Here is a 12738-nt window from a genome sequence, read left to right on the forward strand (position 1 = left end):
GCATCCAGTGGTCTGGCACCGTCCTTGGGCAGAGGATTCGGTTCGGTGCCCGCCGCTTTGATGCCGAGGTCTTACAGTGATGGTCCGAGGACACTGTGAATGTGATATTGGCTGGTAATTGTCATTTAAATTGGCTTAAATTGCCTGACATGGTGGCCTCAAACTCAAAGATCTGCCTGCCTCTGCTTCCCATGTGTTGGGATCAAAGGCGTGTGCCATTATATCTGGCAAATATACGCTTAAAAAGAGTTTGGGGCCAACAAAATTGCTCAGTGGGTGAAAGTGCTTGCTGCAGAGGACCCACACTGGAGAAGGACGGAGCCCATCCCTGCACATTGTCCTCTGACCCTGCGCATGAGGGCACCCACACTGGAGAAGGACGGAGCCCATCCCTGCACATTGTCCTCTGACCCTGCGCATGAGGGCACCCACACTGGAGAAGGACGGAGCCCATCCCTGCACATTGTCCTCTGACCCTGCGCATGAGGGCACCCACACTGGAGAAGGACGGAGCCCATCCCTGCACATTGTCCTCTGACCCTGCGCATGAGGGCACCCACACTGGAGAAGGACGGAGCCCATCCCTGCACATTGTCCTCTGACCCTGCGCATGAGGGCACTCACACTCCCTGGACCCTGAAGGCTGCAGGGGGGTCCCGGTGGGCAGATGCTCTGCTGCGGTAGCTGTGGTACAACTGTCAGGGGCAAACAATCAACTCTGATCAGGTTTGATGCCTGCTTTCCTACAAACCCGGTCAAAAGCCTGGGGAGACCATAGAGTCCTGACAACTGATGTCTTCCTAAATCCACATAAATGGACATAAACAAGGACAACTCCCCCAACTCTCAGAAGCTGCCTCACTCTCCTTAGCCAGCCTATCTCTGCCTTTAGTGACACCAATGACCAATGTAGGATATTTGATCACACTGTGAACCCTAAGTTTGCTTTATTTACTGGAAAAACCTGTTTCTGGTTGTGGTGTGGCTTAACCCTACCAAACACCTTTAATCCAAAAGTTTTCTGCTTGGATATTGTAAATAGGATTAAATGAAATCAACCATAGGTTCAGAGGCAGAGCATGCAAGCAGTTGACAGGAAATGAACAAGAAGAAAAAAAAAACAGAATAAGAGGGAGTCAGGAGGATGGAGAGAAGGACACACAGGAAGAGGGGAGGGACATTCCGTTTGAGGGCTTCTTTGTGACGCTGAAAGAGAAAGGGAGTCTTTCCTGGGATGGAGGAGGAGGAGGAGGAGGGTCAGCTGGGTTCTTTCACTGCTTTTCTGACCTAGCAGACTTTCACCCAGCATCTGGCTCCCGAGGCTTTATTGATAAAAATCAAACAACTGACATTTAGTTAAAAAAGAAGCAGGCATGTGGCAGATCCCATCCCCCACTCCATGTGCCTGGTGAGGTCACAGATGGAGCCCTACCCAGTGAGCTAGAGAAGCAGGGAGAAACTGCAAGGAGTTCTCACTCCAGGCCCTCGGACATGAGGTCTGCACCCCCCCCACTGGAGCAGAGAACAACAAAAAGGAGCTGTGTTGTTCCCAGGTCTGTAGTGAGGTTCTTAGGAGACCCAATGGTTTGAGGGTATCACCATGTAGCCCAGGCTGGCCTTCACCTTTATATCTTCCCAGATCTTTGGGAAACTTACTGCTTTGTAAGAGAATGGAAAAGCCAGATATGGTGGCTCCTGTCTGTAAAGTCAACACGTGGCCGACCAAGGCAGGAGGACTGTCTTGAGTTCCAGGTCTCCCTGCGCTATGGAATGAGATATTGTCTCAAGTGAGAGAGGGGCCAGTGATATGGCTCAGTCAGTAGGGGGAGCTTGCCACCAAGCCTGATGATCTGAGTTCAATCCCCAGGACCCACGTGGCAAACATACAGAATTGAGTCCCACAAGGAGAGGGACTTGCACATGCACACTCAGAAGGTAAATAACGGAAATCAAAAGTTGAACGGTACCTGAGGTCTGACCGCCAGTGTTGACCTCTGACCCCCACATGCATTACACACATGAGCAAATACTCCAGCACACGAGTACATCTCAGAACACACACACACACACACACACACACACACACACACACACACACACGCAGATCCACGCAAGTACATACCAGGAGTCTCCCTCAAACTACACAGGAAGCCATCAAGACATGGTCTGAGGAGAGCTGTTTCCCTCCCTCACACAGCTGCAGGGAAGGAAGGATGGCACAGGGCGGATCCCCGGCCAGCCTGGAACTCACTGTTCACAAACGTGGAGGGTCCTGGGGTTACCATCCTTCACCGATACTACTTTTTCATCTACTACTGCCAGCATGTGTGTCTTTGTTCTAAGTGTGTGCCAGGTGCTGATGGCAGGGGGGGCATCAGAACCCTGGAACTGGCATGTGGGTGCTGTGAGTCAAAGCCGGGTCCTCAGGAAGAGCGGCCGGCCGGTGCTCTTAACTGCTGAGCCGTCTCTGCAGCCCCTTCCCTGGAACTCTCGCTAGCGTTCACGTGCAGAGGGGGAGAGTCTGGTCTTATTTCCCACCAAGTGGATCCTAGGAATCAAACTCAGGTCCCCAGGCTTGGTGTTGGCCCCAAATGTTGTCTGATACCCACTAAGCTATCTTGCTGCTGGGTGTTGGTGGCGCACGCCTTTAAATCCCAGCACTCGGGAGGCAGAGGCAGGCGGATCTCTGTGATCCGCCTGCCTGGTCTACAGAGTGAGTTCCAGGACAGCCTCCAAAACAATACAGAGAAACCCTGTCTTGTTATGGTTTGAAGGAAAATGGCCCCCAAAGGGAGTAGCACTATTAGGAGGTGTGGCCTTGTTGGAGCTGTCATGCTCTCCACCATGATGACAATGGACTGTAAGCCACCACCTCAATTAAATGTGTCCTTATAGGAGTTGCCATGGTCGTGAGGTCCCTTCACAGCAATAGAAACCCTACTGAGAGACAACAGAAAAGCCAGTTGTCATAGAGTTGCTGAGACAAAGAGCAAAAGCAACTTGGGGAAGAGAGAGTTCGCTTGGCACACAGGGAAGAGTCTATCATGGAGGGGGACTTGAGGCAGGAGCTGGTGCAGAGGCCATGGAGGGAGCAGCCTATGGCCCCATTCCTGGGGCTTGCTCAGCCTGTCTTTTTTATCCAGCCTGCCCGGTGACCCCTCCCACGCTGCTCAATATCAAGGAAAGAAGCGTGAGGCACCCTGGTGCAGGTATTTTCTTAGCTGAAGTGCCCTCGTCCCAAGCAGACAAAAGCTAGTCAAGGCAGTGTCCTCTCCCAGAGCCCTGAGGGCTCCACTCTAAAGGGTAAATTTGGGGTGAGTACAAGAAATGTAGGATAAGCTGGGCGATGGTGGCACACGCCTTTAATCCAGCACTCGGGAGGCAGAGGTAGGCAGATCTCTGTGCTCTTGAGACCAGCCTGGTCTACAGAGCTAGTTCCAGGACAGCCAGGGATACATAGAGAAACCCTGTCTTGAAATACCAAAAAATAAAAAAAGAAGAAAAGAAAAAGAAATATGGGACAGGGTTTCTGAAACCCGTGTGTTTCCTGGTCTCTCACTCTTCGTGACGCTCAGCGTATGAGAAAATCGGCTGTGCCACCCAACCCAGACATCCAAGGCCCCACCAGATGCCCATCCATACACACCTCTGGCATTTAGGCATCATTTAATCTTATTCTCAGCTTGTTAATGGGCCCACTGAGGCAGGACTCCCAGGAGAGAGAAGATTCCATTCCTCTGGGGTGAAGGAGGGAGACAGGGCCTGCCCCAGATAATGAGGAATCGATGTCTCCTAATTGATAATGAATGGAGACCAGCTCTCTCCTGGGGCTGTTCTTTCATTGGCCAGCCCCTGAGTATCCAGAAATTTAATTATATTTCCCTAGGAGACACCTGCAATTGCTGTCCCTCAACAGCTGCTGTCTCTTAGAGCACAGACAGGAATCGCAGTGGGCATGTGGTGACCATATGGATTTCATTTGCTGATTGCTGCGTGGCTGTGTTCCTTGATGCCTTGGTGGATTCATCGCAGAGTGATTGAATACCATGTGCCGGGCTGGGCACTGGGGAAACACCGTAGCAGGCTTGGCCTCACAGGCCATCACCCTAGATTATGGGGAAGTAGAAACAGGAAGAGCCTAAATTCAAGGCATGATGTCGTCAAGAAATAAAAGATGCCAGCCACTGGTGGCGCACGCCTTTAATCCCAGCACTCCAGAGGCAGAGTCAGGTGGATCTCTATGAGTTCGAGGCCAGCCTGGTCTACAGAGCAAGTTCCAGGACAGCCAGGACTGTTACACAGATAAACTCTGGGAAAAAGAAGGAAGGAAGGAAGGAAGGAAGAAAGAAAGAAAGGAAGAAAGGAAGAAAGGAAATAAAAGATAAGCAGGCATGGAGGGGCACACCATTAACCCCAGCACTCTGGAGGCAAAGCAGAGGAAGGTGGGCCTCTGAGTTCCAGGGCAGCTTAGTCTATATAGTGAGAGCCTGTCTCAAAAAACAAAACAAAAATCTTACACAATAAGCTGAAAGTGTCGCTCACCAATCAAGTCCCTGCCTAGAATTTACAACTCTCACCTAAAATTCTTCCTGGTCTTTTATCTCCTTGGCTAGATGTGGGTCATTGGTCAAGCCCCACCTAGGAACTCCAGTGAGGGACTGAGAGAGTGTTCAGGGGTAGAGCCCCTGTCTAGAATCTCCCAGTTGAGGTCATGGCCTCACCATAGTGTTTGCAAGGTGCTGGGTTTGCTCCGCAGTGCTGCCCTGAGCTCACAGTGCAACCAAGAAGAAATATGTAAGCACTCTGCCTGAGAATCAAGGCCATAATGAGGCCTCCTCAGGAGCCAGGAGCCTGAGAATGTTTATAATAAAGTCTTGTCCTAGTTTCTCCCAAGGCGCTGAAGCCTGGAGAAGGCAGAGTTGCTTACTCAGGCTATGTGAGGGGTTCATGCTGTCCCAGGGGAGGAAACCGCGTGGACAAAGACCATGGGGCTGCTGTGTGGTTGGGTTCTTCATCACTCCCCACCACAGCGGGGGCTCTCTGGGAAGCAGGAGCCTCAACTGAGAAAATGCCTCCGTCAGGCATTCTCCAGATCAATGACTGATGTGTGAGCCCCAAGACCACCGTGAGTGGTGCCATCCCTGGGCTGCTGGTCCTGGGTTCTGTAAGAAAGCAGGCTGAAGCCGGGTGGTGGTTGCACTGCTTTTAGTCCCAGCACTCGGGAGGCAGAGGCAGGTGAATCTCTGTGAGTTCGATACCAGCCTGGTCTACAGAGCAGGTTCCAGGACAGTCTCCAAAGCCACAGAGAAACCCTGTCTCAGAAAAAAAGGCTGAGTAAGCCATAGAGAGCAAGCTTGTGAGCAGCACCCTCCATGGCCTCTGCATCAGCTCCTGTCTCCAGGTTCCAGCCCTGACTTCCCCGTGGTGGGGTGTGACCATCACTGTAAGATAAACAAGCCCCGGTGTCACAGCACCAGGGATCTGGGGAGAATCCCACGAGGGGGGGTGTTAGTGACTGCATTTGGATGTCACAGGTGAAGGTCCATGGATGTTAAGGGTGCAATGACCCACCAAACACAAGTCCACATTTTTCTAGGATCAGTCATGCAACCAGTGGTTGATGTGGGGGACACAGACGTTTTACTGACAAGGACCCACTGGGTCTGGGCTGGGGCTCTGTGGGTACCATGCCCAGGAGTTTGCTTGAAACTCCAGATCCAGCACCATGCACACTGGACATAGTGTGGACAGCACTCAGGGAGACGGGACAAGAAGGCTCAGTAGTGGAGGCTATCCTTGGCTACATTCAGAGTTAGAGGAAAGCCTGGGCTAAAGGAGGCTCTGTTTGTTTAGAGACAGACCTAGTGAGAGGAAGGGAAGAAAGGAAAAATAACTTGAGGTGCTCTCGAAGCGCCTCCTATGCTAATCTCTCTTTTAAAAGTTTTTCCTGTGTTTATTTATTTGTGTGTGGGAGTGTGTGTCACGGGACATGTGTGGCAGCCAGAGGACACCTTGAAGTTGTTTCTAGCCTTCTACCATGTTGGCTCTGGGAATCTAATTCAGGTTTTCCAATTCTTGCAGTCCCTTTACACTCCGAGACACTTCACTAGGTCTGCACTCGCTATTTGTTTTGCCAAGGAATACATCTGAAACAGCCCAGGGCCCTGAGGTTGTCTCCCATCCTGTCCTGTAAGTGTTTGAGTGACAGGCCAATAGCACATGTGTGACGTCGCTGCACCTCCAGGACCGTCGACTTTGCCAGACACCCTCCCCTGCCCATCCCCGACTCCTCCTTCTCCCCCTCTGCCCCAGCTTCCTGCCCTGACTGTTTTGTGTGTTTCAGAAGGAAGGTGAAGGGAGTCCACGCTATGAGGCCGGCTGTGACTTGTTGTCATTCCACATCAGAACAACAAAATCACAAGTCTTCCACATAGCACTGGCTCACATGCTCAGCCCCTTGTCCTGGTCCTGTGCTGGTCCTGTGTTGAGCGGAACAGATCCCACTGACTTGCTGACCCTGAGCCTCCTTTCCCCCATTCCATCCACTGACCCAAGAGAGATCTGTTCTCTAACCACCCGACCCACACCCTGCCCCATCAGCAATGTAGGATTTATTGATCCAGGTGTGAGAGGCACACACTGGCCACCCCAGCACTCAGGAAGTGGAGGCAGGAGGATGAGGGTTTCAAAATCATCCCTGGCTTCACATGGAGTTCTAAGCCAGCCTGGGCTACAGAAGGCTACGCCCCTCCCTCTCACTCTCCCCCTCCCCCCTCCCCCCCTCCCTCCTCTCTCTCTCTCTCTCTCTCTGTATATACACACATACAGAGAGAGAGAGAGAGAGAGAGACATGAGACAGAGACCCTTTTTAAAATAAAAAGAATGTGAGATATAAAGTTAGATTGCGTCTGGCTTGCCCTTCACCACTTCACTTGGGACATCGGTTCACCCAGTGGAACTTATTATTCCGTTGACAGAATGATTCTCTCCCATACTGAGTTCGAGGACAACCTGGTCTACATAGTGAATTCCAGGACAGCCTGTCTCAAAAAAAACAAAAAACAAAAAAGCCCAACTCTGTAAAGGACAAGTATCTCAAACCGTTAGCGGTCTCAAACCACCCTCTTCACCGGAACAGACCCCAAGGTTGCGGTGACGCTTGGTGCTGTGCTGAGCCCACCTGGTGCTGAAGCCCCGCTCCTTGGTAGCCCGCTGGGAGCTGTCCGCGTTTTGGGTGCTGAAGTCGAGACGCCCTCCTGTCCACCACCCGGCCGGCGCTGTCCGAGGCTCCGGTGCTGAAAAATAATTAGCCATTCCTCGGGGTGGGTGGGCGCAAGGGCAGGCGCTCAGCATCTGCCTTCTGCCCCGATACCTGTTCCTTGTGTCTGTCCTGACTCGCGGGGATCCGTCTTCGGTTTGAATCCCTTCCCATCGCCCCAGGGAGTCCCAAGGGGGGGACCAAAAGCACAAGGATCTCACCTGCTCCTACCTCCCAGGGAGACAGCTCGAGCTCCTTTTGCCTTCCCTGACAGTCCAGTTAGCCTTCTGGAAGATGTGCCAACCTGCATTGTCCCCAGGGCCCCCCTCCCCTCCCCAGCACCTGTTCCTGCTCAGCAGCAGCTGCAGGTGTCCTGGTGGCTGCCCAGGTCCGGATGTTGCACTTTTAAGCTCTGGAGAGGAAGGCGGAGCGCAGGGAACCCTGGGCGGGGCTTGGCCAGTGGACCAATAAGAATCATCCTCGAATGAAGCTCCAAGAATTACCTCATAGGTTGGGGCCTCAGCTTCAGAATAAAAGTCTGGAGTAGTGTGTGTGTGTGTGTGTGTGTGTGTGTGTGTGTGTGTGCGCGCGCGCGTGTGTGCGCACGTGTGTGTGTGTGTGTGTGGTTTTCAGATGGGATGGGGTACACTCACTGTGACCCATGAAGTCTCCATGTGAGGATCACTGAGCATCCTGCAGTGTTTGGGATCTTACGGTGTGTGTCACACAGAGTCCATTTCTACACAGGGAAACAGATTTTTGGGAAAACGAGGCTCATTGATGCTTGTGGCAAAAGCAGGGCTCCATCCCAGAATTTGGCGATTTTTGTTTTATTTTGAGTCAGGGTCCAGGCTGGCTTCAGCTTATGATCCTCCTGCCTAAGACTCGCATCGGGCGTTTTTGGTGATAGGACTGGAACTTAGTGGCTCCAGTGTTGTACCCCTGAGCCCCAGCCCGTCTCTCCCTGTGGCACAACATCTCACTGTGTAGCCTAGGCTGGTTTTGAACCCCTGAACCTCAGCCTCCTCAGAACTGCGAGGCATCTCACCCACTGTCACTTACCTGGCCTCCTTGGTGCCCCACACTGGCAGTCGGGATGACTCACACTGCATCTCCTACCATCTCTCCAAGGCTGCAGAGCTGACAGGCCCAGCCCATTCCACAGACCAGCGTAGCGAGCAGCTGTGGGGGCTGGGATGAAAACCTGGAGAGCCTCCTGCAAGGTCTAAACTCTGACCAGTTGTCCCTGTCCCTGTCCCTTCTAATGATCTCTTGTCTAAACTTACATGGCCCCCTTCATCTTTCTCTCTTCCCAAACCTCTCTTTCTGGATTTGAATCCAGGTATTGCAACCTCCCAAAGAGCTACTAAATCATCACTCTTAAATGCTAAGTCTTATTTGTTTATTTATGCATGCGCACATACACAGTACATTCATGGAAGTCAGCATCTGCTTGTGTGTCCTGGGGTCCACATTATTATTATCATTATTTCTTGTGTATTTTTAATTTTTATTTTATGTACATTGATGTTTTGTTTGCGTATGTCTGTGTGAGGGAGTTAGATCCCCTGGAACTGGAGTTACAGACAGGTGTGAGCTGCCATGTGGGTGCTGGGAATTGAACCTGGGTCCTGTGGAAGAGCAGCCAGTGCGCTTAACTGCTGAGCCAACTCTCCAGTCCAGGGGTCCACATTTTACAATATTATCTTAAGGGGACTGGAGAGACGGCTCAGAGGTTAAGAGCACTGGCTGCTCTTCCAGAGGACCTGAGTTCAACTCCCAGCACCCATGTGGTGGCTCACAGCCATGTATAATGAGATCTGGTGCCTGTTTCTGGCCTGCAAGCACACATGCAGTCAGAACACTGGACATGTAATAAATAAATAAATAAATAAAATGCTATCTTAAACTTTGGAGAATTCCTTCTGGCTTGAGGGAGAGCTGTTTGGTGTGAAGCTGTTTGGTCCACCCCAGCCCACACAAACAGATACAGAAAAGGCGCCCTCGTTCACACGTGTGCACACAGATGCCGCGACGCACTTGAGCACAGCTTGCAGGTCTCTCCTACCATGTGGGCCCCAGGGATGGAACTCGGGTCATCAGGCAGCAAGCATCTTTCCCCGGCAACCCTGTAGTCTGACCTCACTTCTATCGGTATCAAGGCACAGTGATTCTGTGGTGGACGTCGTGCATCAGATGTTTCCAGCTCAAGGGCTTTGAGTACAGACTACTTACTCCCTTGTTTGGACATCATGAAGGAAACATCCATAAATATTCACACATGTGCTTCCATACTGGTGCAAAAGTCACTCCTTTGATTTGTTATTCTTTCTATCTTTTTTTTTTTTTGAGACAGGTTTCTCTGTATAATCCTGGATATCTGGAACTCACTAGCTAGCCTCAAACTTGAAGATCTGCCTGCCCTGCCTCCCTAGTGTGTAAATATTTTTTTTGTTTTGTTTGTTTGTTTTTTGAGACAGGGTTTCTCTGTGGCTTTGGAGGCTATCCTGGAACTCACTTTGTAGACCAGGCTGGCATTGAACTCACAGAGATCCGCCTGCCTCTGCCTCCCGAGTGCTGGGATTAAAGGCTTGTGCCACCAACGCCCGGCTGTGTGTAAATATTTTTAATTCTTTTTTTTTCCAGACAGGGTTTCTCTGTGTAGCCCTAGCTGTCCTGGAACTACCTCTTTAGACCAGGCTGGCCTCTGCCTCCTGAATGCTGGGATTAAAGGCATGTGACACCACTGCCTTTTTAAATTTTTAATTCTTTTTATTAGTGTGTGTGTGTGTGTGTGCGCGTGTGTGTGTCTATACATGAGACTCCACACACAGTGAGTGGGGTCCGGAGGCTGCCATCGGAGTTCTCCTCAGATGCTCTCCACATCATGTTTTGAGACAGGGTCTCTCACTGAAGCTATGACTGATGAGCGGCATGCACAGCCATGCCTGGGTCTGATGGCTGCTAGGGAAGAAACGCAGGCCTTCCCACTTGCACAGCAAGCCCTTCACTCAGGAAGCCCCTTCCCAGACTTATTTTAACTCTTCCATACAGGGCCTTTCCTCCGTAGCCCAGACAAATAGTCTCAGATTTGAAATCCTCCTGCCTCAGCTCCAGCTGGCCTCAGTTCCCTCACAGTCCTGCTCCCTGGTGGATGCAGGCCCTGTTCCTGTGTCCTGTGAAACCGTGCTCAGTACAGGCCTGTGGTTCCACTTCCCCTCCAGTGGACCCCGGGTTTGCAATGCACTTTCATGTCATGGAAAGTCTGGGTGTGGGCAGACACAGGGAATGAATGGTTTTAACAGTCACCCACCCACACCCACACCCACACCCACACCCACACCCACACCCACACCCACACCCACACGATCCTGCGGCTATGATTACTAGCTGGAGCTGGTGTGCTGTCTGAGGCCTGTCATCCGCACACTCAGGAGGCTGAGGCAGGAGGATTTTTGGAAGCTTGAAACCATCCAGCAGTAAAGAGCATTAGAGACATCTCTATAAAAAATAAGAGAGAAAGAAAAAGAAACGAGGTGCGTGGCTGGAGGCAAACGGAGGGTGTGGCTGGGACTCAGTGGGTACTCAACTCTGGTAGGGAACAGGGGCCTCTGGAGTCTAGGTTAGCATTAGCTGCCCATTGAATTTGAGGTCAGCATGAGCAACTAAACCAGAACAGGTTAAAAAAGGTAATTAATTTTCCTTCAAATGCCAAAAGGCAATAAGGTGTATTGAAGAAGAGGAGGAAGAGGAGGAAGAGGAAGAGGGGGAAAAGAAGGAGAGGAAGCGGAAAGGAAGAGGAGGAGATCTGTAGGCATTGTTGCAGGCTGTGATCCTCTGTATGCCCTACCTAGCATGAGAACACCCACGCACCCACAGCCCCTTACTCAGTGTTGCTATGGCGACCTCTGCCCTCCCCAACCCAGGCACGTTTAAAATCAGGTCTGCACAGATGGTGGCCTTAACCGGCCTGTTGTTCCCTCTTGAAGGGACAGTTCCTGCTGGCCCCAGGGGATTAAGGAAAACAGAACTGCTCAGCTCAACATCTGCCTGGGCCCCCCCTGAAACCTGACCCTGCCTAGCAGGGGAAATCAATGAGTGAGCCTGGCTCAATGGTAGGCCCACAACACCCAGGACCACACTCAGGCTGCCCTCCCACCCGAGGACAACAGGGATGCCCTCCTGATGGCCTCAGACCCTACATCTCCAAGTCTCATCCCCCTAAGCCCCAAAGGCTGTAACTCTGTATCCCTGAAGGATGGAGGGGGGCCGGTGGTGACTCTGACACCACTGTTTCCTTGGCTAGGCCCTTGCTGGGGACTGATGTTCCTTTTTCTGCTGTTCAGTGTGGGATAGGAGGTTTGATATTTTTGAGTCAGCGTCTTACAGTGTAGGTCCGGTTGACCTAGAACTCACAGAGATCTGTCTCTACCTCCCGAGCAATGGGAGTAAGAGTATGCTAAGAGATTTTTTTGTGGTTTTTCGAGACAGGGTTTCTCTGTATTGTTTTGGGGCTGTCCTGGAACTCGCTCGGTAGACCAGGCTGGTCTCGAACTCACAGAGATCCGCCTGCCTCTGCCTCCCAAGTGCTGAGATTAAAGGCGTGAGCCACCAACACCCGGCTACTAAGAGATTTTTAGTTCTTCTTTATTTTTACAGTCCTGAGGATGGAAATTAAACCAGTGCACATGCTCAGAAAGTGTTCATTAGTAAGCCATGCCCCCACGCCTCACTGGGTGATTCTGGGTGGGGCTATAGCCTGACCACACCACCAGGCCCTCACAGGAGGATTCTAGATGGGTTTACCCCCTGATCATGCAGTAGTCAGATCATTGACTTGAATACTTAGGGAGTGGTAAGAATTCCTAGGCTAGCACACAGGATGCATGGTGAGTGCTGGGGTGTCCCATATGAGGACATGCGCAGTTGTCTGAAATCTCTATCAGCTCAGCATTGCTCAGCCTCGGCTGTAAGGCGGTTAAGAACAATAAGGCCTTTGATTTGAGGATATCCTGCAAGGTGTTGAGCAGGGAACCTCAACTGAATGCTAGGAATTCGGTTAATTCTGCCAGCCACTTGTGTCCCCAGTCATGACACAGAGTCCCGTGGGGTCAGAGCGCCCCTGAGAGAGGGCCCTTGGCTTCTGGGAAGGATGACGACAGTGCAGCCATCGCTGAAAAGCTAGATGTGCAAAAGCCACGTGACTAAGTGGAGAGGGCACGAAGGGTCACAAGCTTCTATCTAGGTCTCCTTAAGATCAAATGTGCAGCCCGGCGTTGGTGGCGCACGCCTTTTATCCCAGCTCTTGGGAGGCAGAGGCAGGCAGATCTCTGTGAGTTCAGGGCCAGCCTGGTCTACAGAGCGAGTTCCAGGACAGCCTCCAAAACAATACAGAAAAACCCTGTCACGAAAAACAAACAAACAAAAAACAACAACAAAAATCAAACGTGCAAATTCAAGACTCTCTGTCAGTCACCAGG

The 12738-nt window shown here is 51.5% G+C and overlaps 1 long non-coding RNA gene across 2 annotated transcripts; it reads right to left on the minus strand.

The window, feature by feature from the left end:
• Nucleotides 1–917: 917 nt before the first annotated feature.
• Nucleotides 918–7639, minus strand: LOC106022059. 2 transcript variants are annotated; one of them, XR_001197131.3, is made up of 4 exons: nucleotides 7480–7639; nucleotides 7181–7295; nucleotides 1657–1763; nucleotides 918–1322 (listed from the first exon to the last, which is right to left on the minus strand). It is a non-coding gene; the product is annotated as an uncharacterized LOC106022059 (long non-coding RNA). The 2 variants fall into 2 exon arrangements; XR_005874451.1 differs by having other exon boundaries at nucleotides 918–1763.
• Nucleotides 7640–12738: the final 5099 nt, after the last annotated feature.

The sequence above is a fragment of the Mesocricetus auratus genome, unplaced genomic scaffold, assembly GCF_017639785.1.
Source record: "Mesocricetus auratus isolate SY011 unplaced genomic scaffold, BCM_Maur_2.0 Super-Scaffold_100676, whole genome shotgun sequence".
NCBI classification, from domain to species: Eukaryota; Metazoa; Chordata; class Mammalia; order Rodentia; family Cricetidae; genus Mesocricetus; species Mesocricetus auratus.